This window comes from Rutidosis leptorrhynchoides, chromosome 8 (assembly GCF_046630445.1).
Source record: "Rutidosis leptorrhynchoides isolate AG116_Rl617_1_P2 chromosome 8, CSIRO_AGI_Rlap_v1, whole genome shotgun sequence".
NCBI classification, from domain to species: Eukaryota; Viridiplantae; Streptophyta; class Magnoliopsida; order Asterales; family Asteraceae; genus Rutidosis; species Rutidosis leptorrhynchoides.
In genome coordinates this window covers 143,400,731-143,410,284 of record NC_092340.1, presented here as the reverse complement: position 1 = coordinate 143,410,284, position 9,554 = coordinate 143,400,731, and the positions used below count along the sequence as shown (strand labels likewise).

Sequence of the window (9,554 nt, the reverse complement as noted above, 5' to 3'; positions counted from 1 at the left end):
GGGCGTTTAGGACTAGTGTAGTAAATACAAGGTCACTGCCTAACCATGAGCCAGCACTCCATAATCCGGTAAAGTAACTGATGAAATCATAGCATGCACTTGTTTTAGCTTTATCTAAATTACAAATTTTTTCGTATTTACTTTACTTTATCTAGAAAACCCAAAATTAGGAAATCAATCACTACTCATGCACCTTACAATTGTCTTAAGTTTTGGATATAGGTTCGATTCTACTGATATCTCAAAAATACGACTCTAGGTCATACATCCCTTACTCATAATAAGGAGTAGTACGATTTAGGCCCTGCTAAATATAAATTTAAAACAAGTACCCTCCCTCTTGGTGGCTGACTCTGATGCGTTGCGACCTAACGACATCGCACGAAATAAAACCGTCCATTTTGACCATATCAAGAGGGAACCTAGTTTTTGGTACTGCTGCCGGGGAACTGGTATCAGACAATACTGCTCTCTATCAAACTCATTCACAAGCATTTAAGTGGTGTCTAAAAAAGACAATTATACACGGACTTGTTTGTTGGATTTTCCGAATAGTCTCCAATTATATTGGAACCAAAATGATCCTGCCTCTCCGTAGTCGGCCTGGCCACTTGGTTTGTTGAATAGTTCGTGCGAAGCTCTGTTATCGAAATACCATGGAATTAGTAGCAAGAACCAAAAACATATCTATAATTAGGATAATTAGAATACCTTAGCTTAGAATACCTTAGACTACTTTAGATTAAGATTACCTTAGATTACCTTAGATTACTTTAGATTAATCTTAGATTGCTTTAAACTAAATTAGGAACCTAGTTTATCTACTTAAAATTTAAAACAACAAAAAGAGGCATACCCAGTGTATGACCCAAACCCGATCTAGACCAGGGCCGTTGTTATTCGTACCTGACCCATACGCCATAATCTCTAAAGCACGCAAGGAAGCATGAATCAGAAAACAAATGGCGTTACGCGCTACTTTAGCAGAAAACACTAAACCCTCGATTGAAGGTCAAGGAGGACCGATCAGATTTCTAGAGATTCAAGGACACTCATTCGAGTTAAAACATCATATTATACAGCTCATCCAAAATGGCTGTCAATTCCATGGATTACCGAATGATGATCCAAATTCTCACCTTGATAAATTCATATCTCTTTCGAATTCCTACAAACAGCCAGGGATAGGAAAAGATATAGTCCGGCTATACTTGTTCCCCTATTCTCTCACTCATCATGCGCAGACATGGTTCGAACGACTGGAAAAAGATTCCATCACGTCTTAGACGGAGATGGCTACTAAATTCCTAACCAAATATTTCCCTCCTTCTAAACAAACCAAACTCAAGAATGACATCATTAACTTTAAACAAAGTTATGATGAATCACTTTACACTGCATGGGAGTGATTCAAAACCCTGCTGAAGAAATGCCCTAATCACAAGTTAGAAAGGTCAGCTCAAATCAGTACCTTCTACAATGATCTTACGGTAAATCTTAGGACGACGATCGATGCAGCCGCTCAAGGAAATCTGATGAACTAAACCGCAGACGAAGCATGGGAGTTGCTCGAGAACATGACAATGCATCACCATGATTGGAACAGTGGTGAAACAACTTCATCATCTGCACCACTCTCCGCACTTAATAATCAAACAGAGGCAATCAAATCTCTCACAGACAAGATGGAGTCTCTTGCCAAACAACTCAGAGAATTGAAGACGCAGACGCAGCAAGTTAACTAGGTCCAGGCCTGTGTTAATTGTACCAACCCGCAACCCGCTGAAGAATATCAAGCTGAGTACGAAAACCCTGATGGTTCAGTCTGTTACGTTCAATACCCATCTTGCCAATCAAATCCCGGATTCAATCAATAACCTAGGGTTAACCAATTTCAAAGAAACAATCAACCTTTTCGCTATCGTTACCCACCTTATCCACCCCAACAATCTCAATTGACCTACGATCAACCACTTCCACTCACTGGTCCACCAGCTGAGGAAAATTCCCCAACCACCCAAATTACAAAAGTAACCAACCCTACTCTCGGAGCTAATGATCAGTTGACACAGTTCATTCAAGGACAACAACAGTTAAATCAGAGAACTGCATCTAGACAAGACTAGACGGAGATACTAATGAGAAATCAACTGGCTCTGCTCAAAAGTCTCGAATCACAATGCCTTAAAACCCGACCGCAAGGAAGGTTACCTAGTAATACTATCCAAAATCCCCACATAGAGGAAGCTAAGAAAATGGACTCAGTAATCCCAGGAGAAGAACCACGGAGAAGGTCAGCTAGAATCAATAACAAATCGACATATACTCAGCAGTTGTCCACCGCAACTCTGGTTCTGTACCCTACCCTGGAAGGTTGCAGGAGGAACCATTCAAACTTGATTCCTTGAAACTTGATGGAAGATTCCTGGACACCGTGTCCAAAGTGCCTAATCAAAAGAGATATGTTCGAAGGCTTCTCTCTACAAAGGAAAAGATACCAGATTCTAACAAAATTCCACTAAGTGAAAACTGTTCAGCAGTACTCAGAAACTCTCTACCGCATAAGCTAGGAGATACGGGCCAATTCATTTTCCCGTGTTCAATCTACCAATCTAGAACTATTCATGCACTAGCAGATTTAGGAGCAAGTATCAACCTAATCCCCTACTCTCTCTATAAGAGATTAGAGTTAGGAGACTTTTCACCAACTAAAATGACAATCCAACTTGCTAATCACATAATTCGATATCCTTAGGGCATAGTTGATAATGTCTTGGTGAAAGTCGACAAATTCTTGTTCCCTACAGATTTCGCAGTGATGGACATTCAGGAAGACCTACACACACCAATAATGTTAGGAAGACCTTTCATGAATACGACTAGGACTGTCATTGATGTGTACAATCAAACCCTGATCTTAGGATCACATGGGGAGAGCGTCACCTTCAAAATTGACCGACCTACCGATATTTCTTGACATGCAGAGATGTTTGTTATTTCCACCAGACGGATCACTTCTGATGATGAGTCCCTACCACCAGCCGAAGATATCGAGATGGGTGTCGAGTCACAGTCTGTTGACGACCCAGAAATGGAAGAAGATGATCCCAGTGAAGAAATAGAGGAAGAGGAAGAACCTGAGGAGGAAGAGGAAATGGAAGACGTAAAAGAAAATGCAGCTACACCATCTCCAAGCCCAAAGCATCACGAAGAATTAATGAGGCTTGAGACTAAAGATCACAGTTTAATAATTCTCTTTAAGAAGAAGACTGATACGGTTGAAGTTAAGGACATAGAAATTGATCCCGAAAGTGTCAAAGTGAAGGACTAGAATACTGAAGAAACTCATTCATCAGACGAATCTTCAGACGATTATTCTACCGATGATAACGAGGAAGAGCAACATGAAGACATTCTGGATAACTAATATTCTCCATCCGAACCAGATCAGGAGGAGTCGGACTCTTCTTCAGATCGGATTCCGATCATATCCACTCACGCCGACATAATAACCTTCATCAATGACACTGATGAATTTGAAGATATTCTCGAAGCCATCCATAAATCAACAATTGATTACACACTACGCTTAACCGAAAGAATCACGGATATCAAGGACGAATACAACCTTTATCTCCAGAGAGAAGACAATAATGCTGAAATCGTAGAAGAACGCATTCAAGACTTTATCAATACCCTTCACGATCATATCTACCGCAAAGAAAGGCGATGAGAGCACAATTCAGTAGTTCGCACTATTCTTGAGACGAGATTTTGTCGAGATCAGAAGATCATTTACTCTAATGTCTATAACGCCTTAGCTGGATATGCACTTTCGTTCTCAGCAAACCAACGAGCACTGCTGACTCTCATCCAGAAGCATATGGATAATTCCACTGGACGCCCAACTTATCACTCTGATTTGCGAATGATCAAGGATATTCACAGCTTTTTCGCTCTATTGGAGAGAGATAATTTCGAAAGCACACCAGAGAGGCTAGTGATTTATGTAACAATTGATCACCACGCCGATCTAATTATCAAAGAGTTACAAGACGCAGTCACAGAGGAAGTGAGACGTAACAATCTGTTTTCTCATCTTGAACCAGACCGAGTCAACATTGCCACCTACGTTACGAACCAGATAGCACGTATATTCCAAGAATCCACGGATCCTAGTTTCACATTCAAAGCCGGATGTTGGGAGATATACTCAAAGACGGTGACATTAATTCTTGGGTCAGGGCTGCTCTTCACTTATTTTCATCTTCGCCTTTTGACTACTCTATGCAAAGCAACGGACTCCTACTATGGAGACCACCGATCAGAAGATTTTGAGATATTAAAGATACAATTTCTGTTATAATTTGAAGACCTCCGAAATGAGCATCCTATCAGAGAGATAATCACCACCAGCACTGCCTTAATGATCGACATTCATGGTTCAATCAGCAAAGCAGTGGATCATATTCTTATCGGACTTCAAGATTTGTCATGAGCCGAAACCGGCATTATCTTTCTTTCAGAAGATTCTCAAGAGAAGTACCGGATCTGTTACCGCTTTTGGTCCGACACTTTCTAGGAATTTATCCACCAAGACTCACATTCCCTCTAGAAGACCAAGATCACAACTACCAAAGGGGAATGACTACTCTTTACTCATCACTAAGGTCGAGCCAACGACCTTGAACAAAAGCGCTTCTCGGGAGGCAACCCGTGCAATAAAGTTGAGTAGAAGAAAAAAAGGATGACAAGTGAGCCGATAAATAAAGGACGAAACTTCCAATCCAGCCAGCTCTTCACAAGCAACCATGTCTGCTGGGGGTACCCTTTCTTCCCGCTACTAGCTCAAATTTTTAAATTATGCTGCATCCTAATTGATGTGTGCGAGGTGTACTATGAAATACTATTATTTTTATTACGAAATATGAAGAAATATTACACAAGTTTTATTTAATTTATTTACAGATGGGATATACCTAAACCTTGCTACAACACTATAGGCAGTGTACCTAATCGTAGAGTAGTATAGTTTTTAGTAAGTCCGGTTCATTCCACAGGGAGACGGCTTATTTTACACTATATTTTTATATAACTATATTTGTACAAAATATAAATATATATATTACATCTATTATTATTATTATAATTATTATTATTATTATAAAATGGGGGTTTTACCGTTTAATGACTGGTTTGTCAATTTTATATTTTAAGCAAAGTGTAAAGTAAATGACGATATTTAACTAACGATAAAATAAATAACAATAATTAAAATAACAATAAATAAAAGTACGAGGAAATATGAAATAAAATATATTATGCGTATTTAAACTTCCGTGCTCATGATGTTTGACATTTTGATTTTAATTTATTACTCTGGGTTAATTGTTCTTTGTCCTGGATTATTTGATAAGTCCATCTGGTTTTGTCCATGATAGTCCATCGGTCATAATTATAAAGTGCGAGGGTCTTCACCAAATTAACCTTATACCCGAAGTCAAATATTCCAACTAATTGAGGACTTAAACTGTAATAATGTTTTAATACATTGTTAACGATTACACCAGGTTATCGACTGCGTGTAATCTAAAGTTTTAATACTTTATTAACAATTACACCAATTACCCTTGAATGTAATCCACCCCGATTTTAATGAGCCCATTGACTATTAATCCATCCCCGTGTCCGGTCAAATGAACAATTATTAGTATTTATAAATATCCCTCCTACCGTACCCGATCAAGCGTATGTGGTTATATATAAATACGTCAAGTTGTAAATCTCTATATTAAATTAACAAGATATTGTTTAGTTAACCAAATATAAAGCCCATTAATAGCCCATAGTTCAATTTCCACAAGTGTCGGTCTTTTGTCCAAACCCCAATTATGGTCCAAAGCCTAATAACCCCGTCTTAATATTTAGCCCAACATCACGATTACTTCGGCTAAAATAAGCATAATAATAACTTAAGTATGATACATAATTAAAAAGGGAGAATTTAGCTTACAGTGATTATTAATCGCGTAGTGTTACAGGGACAGAGTTCCGACTTTAAAACCCATAAAATAACCTTTATATTACCCAAACTAACTAATATAAAACTAAACTATATTATATATATATATATATATATATATATATATATATATATATATATATATATATATATATATATATATATATATATATATATATATATATATATATATATATATATATATATATATATATATATATATATATATATATATATTAATTATACAGAGGGAGAGATATATGATATATGTGTGTAAAACTCGTCCAAATTCGTTCCAATTTATAGACCTGACCACCCATCTGAAGCCATGTGATCGCATGGATTTTTTTCCTTCTGGCCATGCGATCGCATGGCCGCCTTCCACTGGTCACAAAGCAAATAAAACGTGGGCTGCTTAGTTTAAATATAATATATAATATAATATAATATAAATAATTTTATATAATTATATATATATATATATATATGTATATATATATATATATATTATATTATATTATATTTTTGTGCATAGTTGACTTGTAATTTTAGGCCCGTTGACTCACGCGTTGATGCTCGGTTTATGTCTCGGTTCCGGATTTTCGAATGTCCTTTCGTACGCGTAGATATTTTGTACTTTGCGTTCCGTGGCTTGTACTCTTGTAAATTTTAGACGTTTCTCATCAATAAATGGAACTAGTTGGATTGTAACTTGTACATTTGAGCTTTTTGGTCATTTGCATCTTCAAATCGTCGTTTTCTTCTTTTGTCTTCGTACTTATTTATTTAAACGATTATTACTTGGAAATGGAACAATATCTACTAAAATTATTACATATTGGAAGGATATTGATACTAAATATATGTTCATTTGGAGCACTATCAAATATCCCCACACTTGAACGTTGCTTGTCCTCAAGCAATACAGAACTTGAAATTAAATCACACTTTACTCGAATCACTTTTTTATTCTCACACTTTATACATCAGTGATTTTGATACAGCGGTATAAACAATGATAGTAATGATGTGGTTTACAGTCCCACATTGAAATGTACCGTTCATATTGATTATAAACGTTCCATATTAATTGATTTCGTTGCGAGGTTTTGACCTCTATATGAGACGTTTTTCAAAGACTGCATTCATTTTTAAAACAACCATAACCGTTATTTTATTTATAAAGGTTTAAAAAGCATTACGTAGATTATCAAATAATGATAATCTAAAATATACCGTTTACACATGACCATTACATAATGGTTTACAATAAGAATATATTACATCAAAAATAAGTTTCTTGAATGCAGTTTTTACATAATATCATACAAGCATGGACTCCAAATCTTGTCCTTATTTTAGTATGCAACAGCGGAAGCTCTTAATAATCACCTGAGAATAAACATGCTTAAAATGTCAACAAAAATGTTGGTGAGTTATAGGTTTAACCTATATATTATCAAATCATAATAATAGACCACAAGATTTCATACTTCAATATACATCCCATATATAGAGATAAAAATCATTCATATGGTGAACAACCGGTAACCGACATTAACAAGATGCATATAAGAATATCCGCTATCATTCCAGGAAATCCTTCGGACATGATAAAAACGAATTCGAAGTACTAAAGCATCCGGTACTTTGGATGAGGTTCGTTAGGCCCATAAGATCTATATTTAGGATTCGCGTCAATTAGTAGATCAGTTTACTAATTCTTAGGTTACCAAGAAAAAGGGGCATATTCGGCTTCGATCATTCACCCATATAATGTAGTTTCATTTACTTGTGTCTATTTCGTAAAACATTTATAAAACTGCATGTATTCTCATCCCAAAATATTAGATTTTAAAAGTGGGACTATAACTCACTTTCACAGATTTTTACTTCGTCGGGAAGTAAGACTTGACCACTGGTCGATTCACGAACCTATAACAAATATGTACATATATATCAAAGTATGTTCAAAATATATTTACAACACTTTTAATACATTTTGATGTTTTAAGTTTATTAAGTCAGTTGTCCTCGTTATTAACCTACAACTAGTTGTCCATAGTTAAATGTACAGAAATAAAGTGATATATATTATCTTGAATCAATCCACGACCCAGTGTATACACGTCTCAGGCTAGATCACAACTCAAAATATATATATTTTTGGAATCAACCTCCACCCTGTATTGCTAACTCCAACATTACTGCATATAGAGTGTCTATGGTTGTTCCAAATAATATATATAGATCGGTCGATATAATATGTCAAAACATTTGCATACGTGTCTATGGTATCCCAAAATTACATAATATATTAGAATACATGTATAATACAATATAAGTTAGCTAGGATATGATTTGTATAGAATTGTTACAATATTTCCCGTAGCTACAACAATAAAAAAATATCCAATCTTGTTTTACCCATAACTTCTTCGTTTTAAATCCGTTTTGAGTGAATCAAATTTCTATGGTTTCATATTGAACTCTATTTTATGAATCTAAAAAAAAGTATAGGTTTATAGTCGGAAATATAAGCTACAAGTCATTTATGTAAGAGGTAGTCATTTCAGTCGAAAGAATGACGTCTTGATGACCATTTTGAAAAACAAACTTCCACTTTGAGTTTAACCATGATTTTTGGATATAGTTTCATGTTCATAAGAAAAATCATTTTCCTAGAAGAACAACTTTTAAATCAAAGTTTATCATAGTTTTTAATTATCAAACCCAAAACAGCCCGGGTGTTACTACGACGGCGTATATCCAGTTTTACGGTATTTTTCGTGTTTTCAGGTTTTAAATCATTAAGTTATCATGTCATATAGATATAGAATATGTGTCTAGTTGATTTTAAAAGTCAAGTTAGAAGGATTAACTTTTTATTTGTGAACAAGTTTAGAATTAACTAAACTATGTTCTAGTGATTTCAAGTTTAAACCTTCGAATAAGGTAGTTTTATATATATGAATCGAATGATGTTATGAACATCATTACTACCTATAGTTTTGTGGATAAACCTACTAGAAATTAGAAAAATAGATCTAGCTTCAAAGGATCCTTGGATGGCTTGAAAGTTCTTGAAGCAGAATCATGACACGAAAACAAGTTCAAGTAAGATTTCCACTCGAAATAAGATTGTTATAGTTATAGAAATTGAATCAAAGTTTGAATATGAGTATTATCTTGTAATAGAAAGATTTCTTACTGTAAATAATAAAGATTTCTTGAAGTTGGATGATCACTTTACAAGATTGGAAGTAAGCTAGCAAACTTGGAAGTATTCTTGATTTTATGAAACTAGAACTTATAGAATTTATGAAGAACACTTAGAACTTGAAGATAGAACTTGAGAGAGATCAATTTGATGAATAAAATTGAAGGATGAAAGTATTTGTAGGTGTTTTTGGTCGTTGGTATATGGATTAGATATAAAGGATGTGTAATTTTGTTTACATGTAAATAAATCATGAATGATTACTAATATTTATGTAATTTTATGACATATTTCATGCTAGTAGCCAAATGA

General features: G+C 35.1%; 1 non-coding gene across 1 annotated transcript; it reads right to left on the bottom strand.

The window, feature by feature from the left end:
• Nucleotides 1-1,340: 1,340 nt before the first annotated feature.
• Nucleotides 1,341-1,447, bottom strand: LOC139865330 (small nucleolar RNA R71). Its single transcript, XR_011764857.1, has one exon. It is a non-coding gene; the product is annotated as a small nucleolar RNA R71 (small nucleolar RNA).
• Between the last annotated feature and the right edge of the window lie 8,107 nt (nucleotides 1,448-9,554).